This window comes from Meles meles, chromosome 8, assembly GCF_922984935.1.
Source record: "Meles meles chromosome 8, mMelMel3.1 paternal haplotype, whole genome shotgun sequence".
Classification (NCBI taxonomy): Eukaryota; Metazoa; Chordata; class Mammalia; order Carnivora; family Mustelidae; genus Meles; species Meles meles.
The window spans coordinates 89,469,754-89,490,167 of NC_060073.1; positions in this window are offsets into that span (position 1 = coordinate 89,469,754).

Genomic DNA, 20,414 nt, shown 5'->3' on the forward strand with positions numbered 1-20,414 from the left:
TTCTCCACTCAAGGTTGTCTTCCCTATCCATCAAGAGTCACAACTGGTCAAGAGATTACCAAGCTGGTCCCCTGTGATCCTGCCTACAACATGTAATGCCACACCTTCCTCCTGATTATGATCAGGACCCATTCCCTCTGCCAGTATAGTGACTCCTTTATTGCCTGCAGGTCCCTGGACAAGAGGAATCCAACATGCCCAGGAAGCAGCTATAGTTCATAATTCAATGGGAGCCTTGCTGTGTTTCTGGAGAAAACATTCCCTCATTAGAAACCATGATCTCCATACCTACAGCGCCCAGTGGGAAAGAGAAGAACAAAATCCTCCACTGGGTCATTGTAAATTAGTGTACTTATTCTTTTTACCTTTTTCCTTTTTACTTATCATTCTTTTTTTTTTTTACCTATTGTTCCTATAGCTATGTTTTTTTGTTTGTTTTTTTGGTTTTTTTGGTGTTTTTTTTTTTTTTCCCCTCTTGGGAACATAGTGCCAAATAAAGGTCTTTGATTCAATGCATATGATCCACCCTGGAGGATAGTATCATAAAGTATTGGTTCTAAGTTGGCACTTTGGATATGCCTTTGGAAGGCTGTTTCAGCAGTCTCACCGGGCAGTAGTTTCTGAGTGGTGTGATGTGTGATACAATAAGCCCTGTGCTTTAAAGTAGGCCACCTAACCTGACATAATATTATGTAAGACCTCATGCCTCTGGATCACACACATCATGGGTCCTCAGACAGTGATGCTAGACTGCTGGCAGGAAATGTGATCACATACTTGGAATATTGTCTGTTCTTGTGAGAACAAAGTACCTTACTTCAGAATGAGAAGGGGATACAAGTTTGTGGTATCAGGTAACAACTGCTTAATATAAGTCTCCTTGGACTCAGGGATAACTTAGCAAGGTCTCCAAGTCCTTCCCTCCTTAACTGTCACCCCAGATCCCCCATGTGCTAAGTTGATAAGTGGCCCTTATAGCATACTATCATAAACTTAGAAAAACAATTTTCTTTTTGGGGGCATCCTTGAGGACCCATTAGGATTCAAATTCGATCAACTGGGTAAGGACTCATAAGAAATGTAGTTCTACCCTACTTAGTATTTCTTTCTACAGTTCTGCTACTGTTTTATTTCTACAATTCTGCTACTTTTCAAGCTATTTAACCACCACCAACATTTGTGTCTTCTCCTCTGGGATAAGTATTAATAAACTTTGAACTCATGGTTGATGTTATTAGTGTAGTCACCTGGGAAATTCCCAGGAGGGGGATTGTGGAAAGGATTTATGGGATGGACATTGGAAATATGCATGCAAGGTGAAAGGGATCTCATCTGGTCAATTTGCCACTATGTGGTTGTTGATTTTCTCAAGGAATGTTGTCACATTGTGGGTACATCATTGGTCTTTGTTACAGGCTATTAGGACATTCAACAGTGACAACAACTAGGCAGTTTATGGTGGAAGTCCATGGCTGTTGGATCCTTGCATAGCCTCCATCTCTGTTGCTGTGGCCCTTTTGTTGATGTGACCATTGCCATTGGGTGGCTGATGACAGAGGCTGGTGACATCTTTTGGCTCAGTTACTTTTCTAATTGCTGGTTTGTTGACTCTTCCATGACAGCTGCTCTCTCGTGGGTCTTGATATACATAATGGGAAAATCTTCACACTTCTTGTATACTCCAGTATGTGCATTCTTATATCTCTATTACCTCTATCTCAGACATTCTTATCCCTTATCTTCCAATATTTTTCTTTCTACATCCCAGATCAACAGGATAGGTCCTTTGCCATTGCTTCCAAGTATGTATGTATGATGGATGATGTATAATTTTATATAGGTTACAATTTTTCAATTTTTCAAATTCAAAATTTTTAGGCAATTTTTCAGGCAAAAAAAAAACAAAAAACTTTCTATACAAAGTGAATCACTATGACTGACACCCAAAGGTCTTTTTATTACAAAGCTTCCCCTTGTCATTATTTTCAAAGGCCACCCTTAAGTAAAGCTATCATGCAGCTGCCATTTATTTTTGGCTTATACTCAAACCAAACCAATCTGTTTGTGAACCAAAAATGTAGACTTTTCCCTCTTTCTTCACCTCTTCAAACAATAAAAGTAGAAGAATGAACTGAGGGAAAGGCACTGACACAAAAAAATTGGCTTCCATGAAGATTTGGAATATCTGTTAATACTGCTTGCTTATATCCTATGGTTCTGTTCCTGTTTAATTCTGGGATGTTCTACTTCTACCTTACAATGGATTGGTGCTGGGCCTGTTCAGTCTTAGCATAGTAGATTTGATGGTACTGAACTCATATTGACTGTTTTGGATGCATAATCCACCCAGGTGCCCCTCTGATCTTTTTTATTAGAAATAGAATACACCTTAAACAAATACAAATACACCTAAAAACAAAAAGCCATTTGCCAAATCAATGATGGCATTCCACATACCTGAAGCTCCATAATATGTTCTAGCAAATGTTGCATATCTGACCTAGGGGCTTCAAATTAGAAAATTACTCAGTTGAATTTGTGATAATTTGTAAATTATCCTTCTGGATTCATCCTGTTTCTAGTAGGTATCAGAGTATTATATGGAAGTATTATAAAGCCCATCACCCTTCGTTCTTCAGATAATTAAGAATGACACTAATCTCTCCAGTCCCCACACCAGGATGTGTCATTGTGTTTTTTTGTTCATTCCTTTGTTTTGTTTTGTTTTGCTTAGTTTTTAATCTATCTTCCCAAAGAGAGGAGTTTCAAAGGTTTCCACTTGGCTCATCCAGATAATGGCTTTTGCTATGTACAAAATAATATTCCAATGTGGAGATTACACCAACGCCAAGAATATCCACACCACTTATACATTTGGGGATTAGAGAAATAATCATCACAAGGGTTTGTAGAGTCAGTAGACTCATTCTAAAACAGATCTTGACTAGGACTTTATTATTATGTGGACCCACACATATTTTGTTTCAAGTATCCCAGTATTGATGGCAATTAGATTCTGTGTCCAACAGTCCCAAAAATGCTTAGGTCCCTTTCCTCAGTGCACAGTTACATAAGAAATGGATAAATAACCATTTGAGGGAGGACTAGAGGAGTCAGGTTTTTGTTGTTGTTGTTGTTGTTGTTGTTGTTTAATGTACGGGTCCTTCCTTTTGGGAAATAGGCCACCCTTCAGTTAGTAGGATCAGGTCTGAAAACTGATTAGGTCAGGAAATTGCACAAAGGATCACAATATTTTATTGGAGCAGATGTCCTCAGTCTCCTAATCATTCACCCTGTCTCAATCTGTTAGTATGAGCTGAGTATTATCCTTGGCAGCTGCCTACTTATTTGACCTCTAGAGATGCCAGGCTCTATTAATCATTTCTTCAACTCTTTATCATTCATGTCCCCTTGGATATCATTCTCACTTTGCCAATCATTATAATAATTGCAATGTCCCGGCTTCTGCCCACCTGGCCCCTATTATTTTTAGGGTCATGTCATTCCAATTTTATTATAGAATCACCTTTTTGCAAAGGAGAACTACCACTGAAATTTCAATGATACAAATATTCCTATCAGCAGTGTACCTTGATAATGGTAAGTTCCTATGACTCACCTTCTTTCTCATGCGAAGTAATCTCCAATGGCTCTTCCAGCCATACATTATACATCTACTCCATCATTTCCATTTTCCTAAGCCTTTTGATCCTTTCCCCCACTGTCTTCTATGGAAATTATGGTTATCAGTTTTCCATGCTTCTATGTGCCAGCCTTGTAGAAAGTTCATACTAACTTCCGGGATCTTTGCTAGGATGTCAAATCCCAAGTCAATATACTCTCTCTATCAAATTAAATGTTCCAGCCCCCAGGACTAAACACTCTTGGAACTCAGTCCCAGTGTGTATCTGGCACATAATGTCTAGGATTGGGGGAGTCCCTTTCCTCTCTTTTCCGACTGAGCATCTCCTTAGCTTGGTTATGCTGTGAGTAATTATGAGGAAGGTGACACATGACTTCTGCACCCAAATTCAGTACAGGACAGTACTAGCTCTGAAATGGAAGGAGTGGTTATATGTATTGGCACAAATAGTTTAGACAAACTAGCCAAAATCTTGCCTAGATTAGTCAAAACTTTTGGGTCATATGTCCATATATCCCTAACTCAGGCATTAAGAGTTCATGTTTTCCAAGTCAGAACACTGGACTCACCATAACAGACTTCCCTTGGTTGGCTATTGAGTCATATTTGAAATTTTCCCACTTTATTAAGTTCTGGGTATGATCCTTGGCAGGAACCACTTTCAAGTGTTTATTTTTCTGTGTGCTGTAGCATGCTTTTTGGCAACATGAACTCCACCTTTTCTCCAAAGAAGTCATTAGTCCCATTTTCTAGGAAGTTCAACCATTCCCAGGATAGACTAAATGTACCACACTTTTCTATTTCTAATGCCATAGACTCCAGAGATAAAGGACTTGAGAGATGTTTTTCAAAGGGCCATCAAGGACTTTGTGAGGAATGAAGAGAGAATTTTCGGTGATAGAGTAAAAGAGTTTGAGGATACAGAAAGGAAAGATAACAAAAGGGGATATGCCAACTACAAGTCCCTCCCCCGGGGGGGGGAAAATATATGGCCTGGGAAGCAAAGCCAGCCTACAGGCAAGGTGGTACGGGTAGTAAAGGGCATGGACTAAGTTGGAACTTGGGCATGGCTAGAGAAGAGAAGGAACTTTGGAGGGCCTGGAGAATAGTGTCTTAAAAGAGAGAGAAACTTTGTCATCAGCACCCCCAAGGTGATGTCAGCCTGTACTCTGATTCAGGTGAATCAGAACACAAGCAACCCATGAACACTTATTAGAGATTGAGGCTGAGCACATCTTCTGCGTTTGTGCAGGACTAAACCAAGAGGGGGAACTCCTGTGGACACCAGCGTTGCCTGTGGACACACCACTGCACTTTAGAACAAGGTTTCTTCAAAATGGCATAAAATAAGCTTAACTATATATTAATCATAGACACAATTGAAAGCCACCAAATCTTAAGCAAAAACTAGCAAATAATATATTTTGAAATTATAGAAAATTTAAATTTACATTAAGCCGCTGCCTTTGGCTCAGGTCATGATCTCAGGGTCCTGGGATCGAGCTCCTCGTCGGGCTCTCTGCTCCGCAGGGAGCCTGCTTCCTCCTCTCTCTCTGCCTGCCTCTCTGCCTACTTGTGATCTCTCTCTCTGTCAAATAAATAAATAAAATCTTTAAAAAAAATAAAAATAAAAATAATTTTATTTAAATTATGGAAGTTTATATTTTTAAATGTCCATTAGAACGGCATTTAGAATCATTAAAATCATAGAAGAAAATTAATAAAATGTGTATAAAACCTGTGCACTAAACACTATATGACACTGCTGAGAAATGAAAGAAAACAAAGTTGAGTTACATAGTCCAATTACTATGAACTTGCCAATCAAGTTCTAGTAATGAGTGTGATTTTTACATTTAAAAAGTTTGATACTATAAACTTATTTTGTAAAGCACTAGGGTTCCAGAACATGGTTTGAAATCCCCAGCCTAGGGGCACCAGGGTGGCTCATTCAATTAAGCATCTGCCTTGGGCTGAGGTCATGATCCCAGGGTCCTAGGATAGAGGCCCTTGTCTGGCTCCCTGCTCATTAGGGAGTCTACTCTTCCTTCTCCCTCTGCCCCTCTCCCTCCACTTGTGCTCTGTCTCTCACTTTTTCTCTCTCAAATAAATAAAATCTTAAAAATAAAAATAAAATAAAATAATCCCCAGCATATTTAATTCAGCTTTTGGGTCCTCCTCCAGCCCATCTTATTAATTGTTATTCTTCACTAGAATATCCAGATTGCATTTCCAATTCTTCTAAAATTGCCTTACTACAAGCTACTTAATGGGATACAATATATGAAACTCATTTATTATTGAATAATAAGTGTGTCTAGAAGTTTCTTTTGCTGCACAATCCCAAGTGTTTTATTATTACATTTTACAAAATTGGGAAGGAAAAATGAATGTTGGCAACTCTCAAGAAAAATATATCTACAGCTTGTTTATTTAAGTTGATATGGGGATTTTAGCTCTTACAATAGGTTGAAATTTTTAATGTCAATATTACCTCCAAAAGAGGATCTGAGAAGTTTGATTCCAGAGTCAGAAAGTTTCTTAGGACAGACAGTGGGTAAGAGATTCTTAGCTTTAACTGAGGAAAAGGAATTCTTTGGAAAAAGGAAAAAGGGCAGCGATTCTTGACTTTTCCTTGCTCAGAACAACTTGGCCTAAGGACATTAGAATATGTGGATGGCAGGAAAAGGTTGCCAAGGTAATCCTAATATAACTGCCTCTACCCTAGTACCACTGTCCTTCACACCTCTTGGGACATCAGTCCTGCCTAGCTTCCAGCCTCTGTATCTCTCCCTCCTCCTCAGGGATGAGAGACTCTATTCAACAAGGTCAGCTATGGAGGGAGAGTCTCCCTGTGCAGATGTTGGACTGCATAGGCCTCTTCTCCTCTTCTGTGATTCATTTCACCTGAGGATTTCTCAATAATTGTTGCTCCTGGCCCTATTCTGGTTTGGGGGAATGTTGTACTCCATTTAATGGTCTTAATCTAGTTTAGACCATTGGGATCTGGCTGGAATATTTAAATAATACCTTACTATCAGCCCAAAGAAAACAAAAGGACAAAACACTGTGAGTAATGACAACCAGGTCACTGGAATTATAAGACACAGTTGTTTTTCTTTCCTGTGGGGTCCTTCCAGATCTGTCTCCTTCCATAGCTCCCAGGCCATTTCCCATACAATGGAAAACTTTTACTACTCAGAGTGTCCCAAAGCAAGCCAAGGCTCTTCAAGGAGCAAGGTCAAGAGAAACACAGCCTTGCTTACCTGATGGAGGAAATGTGTAGAGCCCTAGGGGCTACTGCTGATTGTCTGACTTACCAGCAGGGACCACTGCTGAACTCAACATAGGGAAAGGCAAATGCTCAAACAATGATAAATGAATCTAATCTTGAAGAATACTGGAGGGAAAAATCCGAACAAAGTCATATTTAATTCCAAGCCCCTGCTCCCATAAACAGCAATCCCAGTAAAACTTCTCCCTTGCTCTCCTCCCAAGCAGTACTCTGCCCCATTCTCAACTGTCTGCATCCCTTTGCAGGCCTGGTGGTTCATCTACTTGCATACATTCAGTTCATGCATACCTCCTTTAAAAGAGAAGGTAAAATAAAACAAAAAAGAGGACTTTGATGAAAAAAATAATTAAAACCATGCCTTTAGGATAAACTTCATTTTAATTAATAGATTTTATTTTTAGAGTGGTTTTAAGTTTACAGAAAATTGAGCAAAGTATACAGAGAGATTCTGTATTCCCTCTCCTTCCCTATCACAATTTTCTGTATTATTAACACCTTGCGTTAGGGTGGTACATATGTTACAATTGATGAATAATTATGGATATATAATTATTAACTAATGTCCATAGTTTACAGTAGGGTGCACTGTTTGCATTGCACATTCTATGGTTTGACAACTGTGTAATATAATCTATCCACTAATTATAGTTTCAGACAAAATAGTTTCACTGTTCTAAAATTCCCCTGTAATAAATACACTTCTTCTGTCCCCCAGATCACTGGAGTCACTGATCTAAATAAAACCTGTCTCCAGAGTTAGAATTTCTCCAGAATGTCATTTGGTTGGAATTATATCGTAAGTAGCCTTTCCAGGTTACTTTCTTTCACTTAGAATTATGCATTTAGTGTTCTTCCTTGTCCTTCGTAATAAAACTTATTATTATTGCTGATTAATACTCCATTATATGAATTACAACTGTGTATTTACCATTCATCTATTAAGGGACATTCTGAATGCTTCCAATTTTGGCAATTATATATAAACCTGTTATAAATATTAACGTGCAGGGGTTTTTTATGGACATAAGTTTTCAACTCATTTGGGACAATAGCTGGGTACAATATTGCTGTATTGTATGGTAAAACTATACTTAGCATAGTACCAAAACTGCCAGCTCTTTCCAAGTGACTGCCGTTTTGTTTTCCCACCAGCGATGAATAGCAGCAGTTCCTGCCGCTGCGCATCCTCACTAGCGTTGGGTGTTGTCGCATTTTTTTTTTTATTTAAACATTCTAAAAGGTTTGTAGTGCTATCTTAATGTTGTTTTAATTTGTAATTCCCTAATGACAAATGATATTGAACATCTTGTTATATGCCTGTTTGCCACCTGTATATCTTCTATGGTGAGATATTCAATTTTTCCCATTTTTAATTCAGTTTTCATGTTAAGTTTGCAAAGTTCTTTACATTTTTTGAATATACTTATTTTACCAGATATGTACTTTCCAAAGATTTTTTTCACAATCTGTTGCTTATCTATTCATTTTCTTAACAGCTATTCCTTATGTTCCACAAGTAAGTGAAACCATATGATAGTTGACTTTCTCTGCTTGACTTATTTCACTTAGCATTAATCCATTTTTAGTTAAATTTTGTGTATGGTGTGAGATAGTAGTCTAGTTTCATTCTTGTGCATGTGATGGACCACTTATCCCAACATCATTTCTCCATTCTATGTTCTTGGCTTTTTTGTTTTAAATTAATTGTATATGTGTGGGTGGATTTCTGGGCTCTCAATTCTGTTCCATTGACCCATATGTCTGTTTTTTTGTCAGTACCATACTGTTTTGATTACTATAGCTTTATAGTATAACTTACAGTCAATCGTGCTTGATGGGATAAATCCACTTGATCATGGTGTATGACCTTTTAAATTATTATTGAATTTGGTTTGTTAATATTTTCTTAAGGATATTGCATCTTTTTTCATCAAGGATATTGACTTGTAATTTTCTTTTTATGTGATGGCCTTGTCTAGTTTTTTTATCAAGGTAATGTTGGCCTCATAAAATGTGTTTGAAAGCATTCCTTCCTCCTCAATTTTTTTGAAAAAGTTTAGAAGTATATATATTAAATCTTTCTTTGAATGTTTGGAAGAATTCACCATGAAGCCATCTGGTCCTGGACTATTGCATGTTGGGAGATTTTTTTGTTACTAATTCAATTCCCTTGCTAGTAACTATTCAGGCTTTCTATTTCTTCTGAATTCAGTCTGTGAGGATTGTATGTTTCTTGGAATTTACCCATCTCTTCTACATTGTTGATTTTTTCAGCACATAACTGTTCATAGTAGTCTTTTATGATCACTTGTGTTTCTGTAATGTCAATGATAACTTCTGTTCTTTCATTCTGATTTTATTTACTTGAAGTTTCTCCTTTTTTCTTCATGAGTCTGGTTAAATGCTTGTCAATTTTATTTTTTCAAAGAAACTGCTCTTAGGTTTATTGATTTTTTTCAGTGTCTTTTTAGTCTCAATTTCATTTATTTCCACTCTGATCTTTCTTATTTTCTTCTTACTACTAACTCACACTTTGCTATTCTTTTTCCAATTCCTTTATGTGTAATGTTAAAATGTTTATTAGAGATTTTTCTTGTTTTTTGATGCAGGCCTGTATTTATATTAACTTCCTTCTTAGAACAACTTTTGCTGCATTCCATGGATTTCTGTGTTGTATTTCTGTTTTCATTTGTCTGTAGGTATTTTTTTTTTAATTTCTCCTTCAATTTCTTTGAGGACCTGTTGGTTGATGAGCAGCATGTTTCTTCTCCATGTTTTTGTGGGTTTTTATTTCCAGTTTCATATTGTAACTGATTTCTAGTTTCATACCATTGTAATCTGAGAAAACGTTTGATGTGATTTCAATCTTCTTGAATTTATTAAGACTTATTTGTGACTCAACATGTGACCTATCCTAGAGAATGTCCCATGTGAATTTGAGAAGAATGTGTGTTCTGCTGCTTTTGGGTGGAATGTTTGGTATTTATTTAGTAAGTCCAACTGATCTAATGTCTTTTGAGACTAATATTTTCTTATTGATTTTCTGTCTGGATGATTTGTCTATCTATTGCTATAAGTGGGGACTTTAAAGTCCCCTGCTAGTATTGTATTGTTTTGAACTTATCCCTTTTGGTCTGTTAATATTTGCTTTATGTGTTCTGGTGCTCTTATGTTTGTATGAATTGTGTCTTCTTGCTTGATTGACCCTTTTATCATTATGTAGTATCCTTCTTTGTCTTTCATTATAGTCTTTATTTTAGAGTTTAGAGTTTATTTTGACTAACATGAGAATAGTTATACCAGCTTTCATTTCATTCAAGTTCTCTTCTTTCTGGGGAGCTGGGTGTGGAAAGAGTCAAAAGGAAAGGAAGAATCCCAAGGGGGCCCATGTGGGGCTCAATTTCATGACCTTGAGATCACGACCTGAGCCAAAATCAACAGTCAGAAACTTAACCAACAAAGCCACCCAGTTGCCCCTGTCCTTTCCTCTGAAGTTAATCTCTTATAGGCAGCATAAAGATGGGTCTTATTTTCTAAATCCATTCAGCCACTCCATGACCTTTGGTTAATTTACTCCATTTAATTTAAAGTAATTATTGGTGGGTCTGTAGTTATTAATATTTTGTTAATTATTTTCTATTTTTGAAGTCCCTCTCTATTTCTCTCTTCTTCTCTTTCTCTCTTCCCTTATGGTTTGATTGCTTTCTTCAGCGTTACATTTAGATTCTTTTCTCATTTTGTTTTATGTATTTTCTATGTTTTTTTCATGATTATCATAAGGTTCACGTATAACATCATGTATATAAATATGGTGATATATATTTATGTAAATATAAAATATAAATATAATACAGTCCCTTTTAAATTGATAGTAACTTAAATTTTAACACTTCATCAAGAAGATCTAAAAATTATGATATATGCTTCCAACATGAGGAGACCTAAGTCTACAAAACAATAACAAACATAAAGGAATTAGTTGATAATAATAAAATAATAAGAGGTGACTTTAATACATTTTAAAACTATATTTTTAACCCCCACCACATTTTATATTTTTGATGACACATTTTTACATCTATTTATCTTATGCATTACTTAACTAATTATTGTAATTTTAGTGCTTTTGACTTTTGATTTTCATACTTGTTTTAAGTGATTAATCCACTACCTTTACTATATGTTTACTATTTCCAGTGAGATTACTTTTGTATATTTTCTTATTATTACTTAGTATTTTTCCACTTAGAGAGATCCCTTTAACATTTCTAGTAAGTCTGGTGATGGACTCCTTTGGTTTTTATCTATCTGGAAAAATTTTGCTCTCTTCTTCCATTATGAATAAAACTTTGATGAGTAAAGAATTCTTGGAAGTTTTTCAATACTTTGAATATACCATGCCACTTTCCTGGCCTGTAAAATTTCTGCTGAAAAATCTATTGATTTTTATGGGGTTTCCCTTATACATAAAAAGTTGTTTTATTTTTTCCAACTACTTTTAGGATTCTCTATTATCCTTAACTTTTACTATCTTATTTTTACTTTTTAAAAGATTTTATTTATTTATTTATTTGACAGAGAGAGAGAGAGAATGAGAGAGGGAATACAAGCAAGGGTAGTGGGAGAGGGAGAAGCAGGCGGCCCTCTGAGCAGGAACCCAATGCAGGGCTTGATCCCTGGAGCCTGGGATCATGACCTGAGCCAAAGGTAGATGCTTAATAACTGAGCCACCCAGGCACCCCAACTTTTACTATTTTAATTATAATGTGTCTTGGTGTGGTTCTCTTTGGTTCATCTTATTCAGAGCTGACTGTGATTTCTGGACCTGGATGTCTATATCCTTCCCCAGATTAAGGAAGTTTTCAACCATTATTTATTTGGATACTTTTCTGTTTTTTGTTTTTTGTGTATTGTGGGTTTTTTTTTTTTTCTCTCTCTCTCTTCTCTTTCTGGGACCCTTATAATGTAAACATTATTATGTTTGATGTTGTCCCAGAGGTCCCTTAAGATATCTTCACTTTTTTCCTCCAAGTTATTATTTAAATTCCAGTTAGTTAACATTCAGTGTAATATTAGTTTCAGAAGTGGAATTTAGTGATTCATCACTTACATGCACCCAATACTTGTCACAACAAATGTCCTTCATGAAATAAGTCAGTCAAAGAAAGACAAATATTGAGGAGTCAAGATGGCGGAGAAGTAGCAGCCTGAGACTACATCAGATAGCAGGAGATCAGCTCGATAGCTTATCTAAACATTGCAAACACCTACAAATCCAATGGGAGAGCGAAGAGAAGAAGAACAGCAACTCTAGAAACAGAAAATCAACCACTTTCTGAAAGGTAGGACTAGTGGAGAAGTGAATCTAAAACGACGGGAAGATAGACCGCGGGGGGAGGGGCCAGCTCCCGGCAAGCGGCGGAGCAACGGAGCACAAAATCAGGACTTTTAAAAGTCTGTTCCACTGAGGGACATTGCTCCAGAGGCTAAACCAGGGTGAAGCCCACGCGGGGTCAGCGTGGCCCAAGCCCCGCAGGGTCACAGAAGGATCGGGGGTGTCAGAGTGTCGGAGAGCTTGCAGGTATTAGAACGGAGAAGACGGATGCAGAGACAGAGCCAAGGACTGAACTCTCAGCTTGGGGTTACCTTGAACTGGTCGCGGGCTGGGTGAGCTCAGAGCGCGGCTAAGGCTGGGGATACGGGAGTGATTGGGTGCTGTCCTCTGGGGGCGCACTGAGGAGTGGGGCCCCAGGCTCTCGGCTCCTCCGGGCTGGAGACTGGGAGGCCGCCATTTTCATTCCCGTCCTCCGGAACTCTACAGAAAGCGTTCAAGGAACAGAAGCTCCCAAAAGCGAACCTGAGCCGATTACTTAGTCTGGCTGCCGGTAAGGGCGGTGCAATCCCACCTCGGGCAAAGACACTTGAGAGTCACTACACCAGGCCCCTCCCCCAGAGGATCAACAAAATATCCAGCCAGGACAAAGTTCATCTATCAAGGAGAAAGAAGGTTCAATTCCTAAGACAGCAGAGCAATTCCAGAGGAGGAGAAAGCAAAGCACGGAACTCATAGCTTTCTCCCCATGATTCTTTAGTCTTGCAGCTACTTCAATTTTTTTTTTCTTTTTTCAATTTTTTTTCTTTTTTCTTTTTTCTTCTTCTACTAAATTTTTTAAAACTTTTACCCTTTTCTTTTTTAACGTTTTTTGACAAGTTCATCTAAATATATATTTTTTTTCTTTCTTTTTTATATTTTTTTATTTGTTTTATTTTTTAAATTTTTTCTTTTTTTCCTTTTTTTTTCTTTTTTTTTTCAGAACCTGTTTTTATCCCCTTTCTCCCCGCCGACAATTAGGGGTCTCTTCTGATTTGGTTACAGCGCATTTTTCTGGGGTCTTTGCCACCCTTTTAGTAGTTTATTTGCTCCTTCATATCCTCTTATCTGGACAAAATGACAAGGCAGAAAAAATCACCACAAACAAAAGAACAAGAGCCAGTACCGAAGGCTAGGGACCTAATCAACACAGACATTGGTAATATGTCAGATCAAGAGTTCAGAATGACGATTCTGAACATCCTAGCCGGGCTCGAAAAAGGCATGGAAGATATTAGAGAAACCCTCTCTGGAGATATTAAAGCCCTTTCTGGAGAAATTAAAGAACTAAAATCTAACCAAGTTGAAATCAAAAAAGCTATTAATGAGTTGCAATCAAAAATGGAGGCTCTCACTGCTAGGATCAATGAGGCAGAAGAAAGAATTAGTGATATAGAAGACCAAATGACAGAGAAAAAGGAAGTCGAGCAAAAGAGGGACAAACAGCTACTGGACCATGAGGGGAGAATTCGAGAGATAAGTGACACCATAAGACAAAACAACATTAGAATAATTGGGATTCCAGAAGAAGAAGAAACAGAGAGGGGAGCAGAAGGTCTATTGTGGAGAATCATTGGAGAGAATTTCCCTAATATGGCAAAGGGAACAAGCATCAAAATCCAGGAGATGCAGAGCACCCCCCTCAAAGTCAACAAGAATAGGTCCACACCCTGTCACCTAATAGTAAAATTTACAAGTCTTAGTGACAACGAGAAAATCCTGAAAGCAGCCCGAGAAAAGAAGTCTGTAACATAAAATGGTAAAAATATTAGATTGGCGGCAGACTTATCCACAGAGACCTGGCAGGCCAGGAAGAGCTGGCATGATATATTCAGAGCACTAAACGAGAAAAACATGCAGCCAAGAATACTCTATCCAGCTAGGCTATCATTGAAAATAGAAGGAGAGATCAAAAGCTTCCAGGACAAACAAAAACTGAAAGAATTTGCAAACACCAAACCAGCTCTACAGGAAATATTGAAAGGGGTCCTCTAAGCAAAGAAAGAGCCTAAAAGAAGAGATCAGAAAGGTACAGTATAATGGCACTAAATTCATATCTCACAATAGTTACCCTGAATGTTAATGGGCTAAATGCCCCAATCAAAAGACACAAAGTATCAGAATGGATAAAAAAACAAAACCCATCAGTATGTTGCCTACAAGAAACTCATTTTAGACGCGAGGACACCTCCAGATTTAAAGTGAGGGGGTGGAAAACAATTTACCATGCTAATGGGCATCAGAAGAAAGCTGGGGTGGCAATCCTTATATCAGATCAATTCGATTTTAAGCCAAAGACTATAATAAGAGATGAGGAAGGACACTATATCCTACTCAAAGGGTCTGTCCAACAAGAAGATCTAACAATTTTAAATATCTATGCCCCTAACGTGGGAGCAGCCAACTATATCAACCAATTAATAACAAAATCAAAGAAACACATCAATAATGATACAATAATAGTAGGGGACTTTAACACTCCCCTCACTGAAATGGACAGATCATCCAAGCCAAAGATCAACAAGGAAATAAAGGCCTTAAATGACACACTGGACCAGATGGACATCACAGATATATTCAGAACATTTCATCCCAAAGCAACAGAATACACTTTCTTCTCTAGTGCACATGGAACCTTCTCCAGAATAGATCACATCCTGGGTCACAAATCAGGTCTCAACCGGTATCAAAAGATTAGGATCAAAAAAAAAAATAAAAAAAAAAAAAAAAAAAAAAAAAAAAGATTAGGATCATTCCCTGCATATTTTCAGACCACAATGCTCTGAAGCTAGAACTCAATCACAAGAGGAAAGCTGGAAAGAACCCAAATACATGGAGACTAAACAGCATCCTTCTAAAGAATGAATGGGTCAACCAGGAAATTAAAGAAGAATTGAAAAAATTCATGGAAACAAATGATAATGAAAACACAACAGTTCAAAATCTGTGGGACACAGCAAAGGCAGTCCTGAGAGGAAAATATATAGTGGTACAAGCCTTTCTCAAGAAACAAGAAAGGTCTCAAGTACACAACCTAACACTACACGTAAAGGAGCTGGAGAAAGAACAAGAAAGAAACCCTAAACCCAGCAGGAGAAGAGAAATCATAAAGATCAGAGCAGAAATCAATGAAATAGAAACCAAAAAAACAAAAGGACAAATCAACGAAACTAGGAGCTGGTTCTTTTAAAGAATCAATAAGATTGATAAACCCCTGGCCAGACTCATCAAAAAGAAAAGAGAAAGGACCCAAATCAATAAAATCATGAATGAAAGAGGAGAGATCACAACTAACACCAAAGAAATACAGACAATTATAAGAACATACTATGAGCAACTCTACGCCAACAAATTGGACAATCTGGAAGAAATGGATGCATTCCTAGAGACATATAAACTACCACAACTGAACCAGAAAGAAATAGAAAACCTGAACAGGCCCATAACCAGTAAGGAGATTGAAACAGTCATCAAAAATCTCCAAACAAACAAAAGCCCAGGGCCATACAGCTTCCCAGGGGAATTCTATCAAACATTTAAAGAAGAACTCATTCTTATTCTCCTGAAACTGTTCCAAAAAATAGAAATGGAAGGAAAACTTCCAAACTCATTCTATGAGGCCAGCATCACCTTGATCCCAAAACCAGACAAGGATCCCACCAAAAAAGAGAACTACAGACCAATATCCTTGATGAACACAGATGGAAAAATTCTCGCCAAAATACTAGCCAATAGGATTCAACAGTACATTTAAAGGATTATTCACCACGATCAAGTGGGATTTATTCCAGGGCTGCAGGGTTGGTTCAACATCCGCAAATCAGTCAATGTGATAGAACACATTAATAAAAGAAAGAACAAGAACCATATGATACTCTCAATAGATGCTGAAAAAGCATTTGACAAAGTACAGCATCCCTTCCTGATCAAAACTCTTCAAAGTGTAGGGATAGAGGGCACATACCTCAATATTATCAAAGCCATCTATGAAAAACCCACCGCAAATATCATTCTCAATGGAGAAAAACTGAAAGCTTTTCCGTTAAGGTCAGGAACACGGCAGGGATGTCCATTATCAGCACTGCTATTCAACATAGTACTAGAAGTCCTAGCCTCAGCAATCAGACAACAAAAAGAAATTAAACGCATCCAAATTGGTAAAGAAGAAGTCAAACTATCACTCTTCACAGATGATATGATACTATATGTGGAAAACCCAAAAGACTCCACTCCAAAACTGCTAGAACTTGTACAGGAATTCAGTAAAGTGTCAGGATATAAAATCAATGCACAGAAATCAGTTGCATTTCTGTACACCAACAACAAGACTGAAGAAAGAGAAATTAAGGCGTCAATCCCATTTACAATTGCACCCAAAACTATAAGATACCTAGGAATAAACCTAACCAAAGAGACTAAGAATCTATACACAGAAAATTATAAAGTACTCATGAAAGAAATTGAGGAAGACACAAAAAAATGGGAAAATGTTCCATGCTCCTGGTTTGGAAAAATAAATATTGTGAAAATGTCTATGCTACCTAAAGCAATCTACACATTTAATGCAATTCCTATCAAAATACCATCCATTTTTTTCAAAGCAATGGAACAAATAATCCTAAAATTTATATGGAACCAGAAAAGACCTCGAATAGCCAAAGGAATATTGAAAAAGAAAGCCAAAGTTGGTAGCATCACAATTCCGGACTTCAAGCTCTATTACAAAGCTGTCATCATCAAGACAGCATGGTACTGGCACAAAAACAGACACATAGATCAGCAGAACAGAATAGAGAGCCCAGAAATCGACCCTCAACTCTATGGTCAACTTATCTTCGACAAAGCAGGAAAGAATGTCCAATGGAAAAAAGACAGCCTCTTCAATAAATGGTGCTGGGAAAATTGGACAGCCACATGCAGAAAAATGAAATTGGACCACTTCCTTACACCACACACAAAAATAGACTCCAAATGGATGAAGGACCTCAATGTGAGAAAGGAATCCATCAAAATCCTTGAGGAGAATGCAGGCAGCAACCTCTTCGACCTCAGCCGTAGCAACATCTTCCTAGGAACAACAGCAAAGGCAAGGGAAGCAAGGGAAAAAATGAACTATTGGGATTTCATCAAGATCAAAAGCTTTTGCACAGCAAAGGAAACAGTTAACAAAACCAAAAGACAACTGACAGAATGGGAGAAGATATTTGCAAACGACATATCAGATAAAGGGCTAGTATCCAAAATCTATAAGGAACTTAGCAAACTCAACCCCCAAAGAACAAACAATCCAATCAAGAAATGGGCAGAGGACATGAACAGACATTTCTGCAAAGAAGACATCCAGATGGCCAACAGACACATGAAAAAGTGCTCCACGTCACTCGGCATCAGGGAAATACAAATCAAAACCACAATGAGATATCACCTCACACCAGCCAGAATGGCTAAAATTAACAAGTCAGGAAATGACAGATGCTGGCGAGGATGTGGAGAAAGGGGAACCCTCCTCCACTGTTGGTGGGAATGCAAGCTGGTGCAACCACTCTGGAAAACAGCATGGAGGTTCCTCAAAATGTTGAAAATAGAACTACCCTATGACCCAGCAATTGCAATACTGGGTATTTACCCTAAAGATACAAACATAGTGATCCGAAGGGGCACGTGTACCCGAATGTTTATAGCAGCAATGTCTACAATAGCCAAACTATGGAAAGAACCTAGATGTCCATCAACAGATGAATGGATCAAGAAGATGTGGTATATATACACAATGGAATACTATGCAGCCATCAAAAGAAATGAAATCATGCCATTTGCAACGACATGGATGGAACTAGAGCGTATCATGCTTAGTGAAATAAGTCAATCGGAGAAAGACAACTATCATATGATCTCCCTGATATGAGGACATGGAGAAGCAACATGGGAGGGTAGGGGGATAGGAGAAGAATAAATGAAACAAGATGGGATTGGGAGGGAGACAAACCATAAATGACTCTTAATCTCACAAAACAAACTGGGGGTTGCTGGGGGGAGGTGGGATTGGGAGGGGGGAGGGGGCTATGGACATTGGGGAGTGTAAGTGCTATCATGAGTGCTGTGAAGTGTGTAAACCTGGCGATTCACAGACCTGTACCCCTGGGGATAAAAATACATTATATGTTTATTAAAAAAAAAATTGGAAGGGGAGGCAAACCATAAGAGACTATGGACTCTGAAAAACAACCTGAGGGTTTTGAAGGGTCAGGGGTGGGAAGTTGGGGGAACAGGTGGTGGGTAATGGGGAGGGCACGTTTTGCATGGAGCACTGGGTGTTGTGCAAAAAGAATGAATACTGTTATGCTGAAAAAATAAATAAAATGGAAAAAAAAATTAAAAAAAAAGAAAGACAAATATTTTATGATTTCATTCATGTGTGGAATTTAAGAAATAAAACAGATGAACCTATAGAGGAAAAGAGGTAAACCAGGAAACAGACTGATTTTCTTTTTTAATGTTATGTTAGTCTCTATACAGTACTTCATAAATTTTTGATGTAGTGTTCCATGATTCATGTGTATAACACCCAGTTCTCATTGCAATATGTGCCTTCCTTGATAACCATCACCAGGTCAACCCATCCCCCAATGCCCCCCTCCCCTCTGAAATCCTCAGTCTGTTTCCCAGAGTCTATAGTCTCTCATGGTTTGTTTCCCTCTCTGATCCCCCCCTTCAGTTCCCCACTCCCCTAATGTCCACCATGCTTTTACTTATGTTCCACATATGAGTGAACCATATGATAATTGTCTTTCTCTGCTTCACTTATTTCACCTGACATAATCACTTCCAGTTCCATCCATGTCAATGTAAATTGTAGGTATTCATCCTTTCTGATGGTTGAGTAATATTCCACTGTATATATGAACCGCATCTTCTTTATCCATTCATCTGTTGAAAGGCATCTCAGCTTCTTTCATGCTTTGGTGATCGTGGCCATCACTGCTATGAACATTGGGGCCCATGTTCCCCTTATTTTCATTACATCTGTATCTGTACATACCCAGTAGTGTGATTGCAGGGTCATAGGGTAACTCTATTTTTAATTTTTTGAGGAACCTCCACACTGTTTTCCAAAGTGGCTGTACCAGCTTGCATTCCCAACAATAGTGAAAGAGGGTTCCACTTTCTCCATGTCCTCCCCAACATTTGTTGTTTTTTGTCTTGTTAATTTTGACCAATCTGAGTGGTTTAAGGTGGTTTCTCAATGTGATTTTGATTTGAATTTCCCTGATGGTTAATGATGTTGAACATTTTTTCATGTGTCTGTTAGCCATTTGTATGTCTTCTTTAGAGAAGTGTCTGTTCATGTCTTCTGCCCATTTTTTGATGTGATTATTTGTTTTTTGGGAGTTGAGTTTGTAAGTTCTTTATAGATATTGGATACCAGCCCTTTTTCTGTACTGTCTTTTGCAAATATATTCTTCCATTCCATGGGTTGCCTCTTAGTTTTGTTAACTATTTCCTTTGTTGTGCAGAAGTTTTGTTTGTTTGTTTGTTTTAATCTTAAAATACCTAGGAATAAACCTAAGCAAAGAAAAAGGATCTGTACTGTAGAAACTACAGAACACTTCTGAAAGAAATTGAAGAAGACACAAAAAAGATGAAAAAACATTCCATGCTCATGGATTGAAAGAATAAATATTGTTAAAATGTCTATGCTGTCTTGAGCAATCTATACATTCAATGCTATTCCTATCAAAATACTATTGAGTGAGCCTGGTGTTGGGTATATGGAGGGCCTGTATTGCATGGAGCACTGGGTGTGGTGCATAAACAATGAATTCTGGAACACTGAAAATAAATTTAAAAAATAAATAAAAATTTGAAAAATACCACTGTCATTTTTCAAAGAACAGGAACGAACAATCCTAAAATTTGTATGTAACGAAAGAGAACCCTAATCACCACGAAAATGTTGAAGAAAAAAAAAACAAAGCTGGGGGCATTATGTTGCCTGATTTAATGCTATATTACAGAGCTATGATCACCAAGACATCATGGTATTAGCACAAAAAAGACACATAGGTCAATGGAACAGAATAGACAGGCCAGAAATAGGCTGAGGG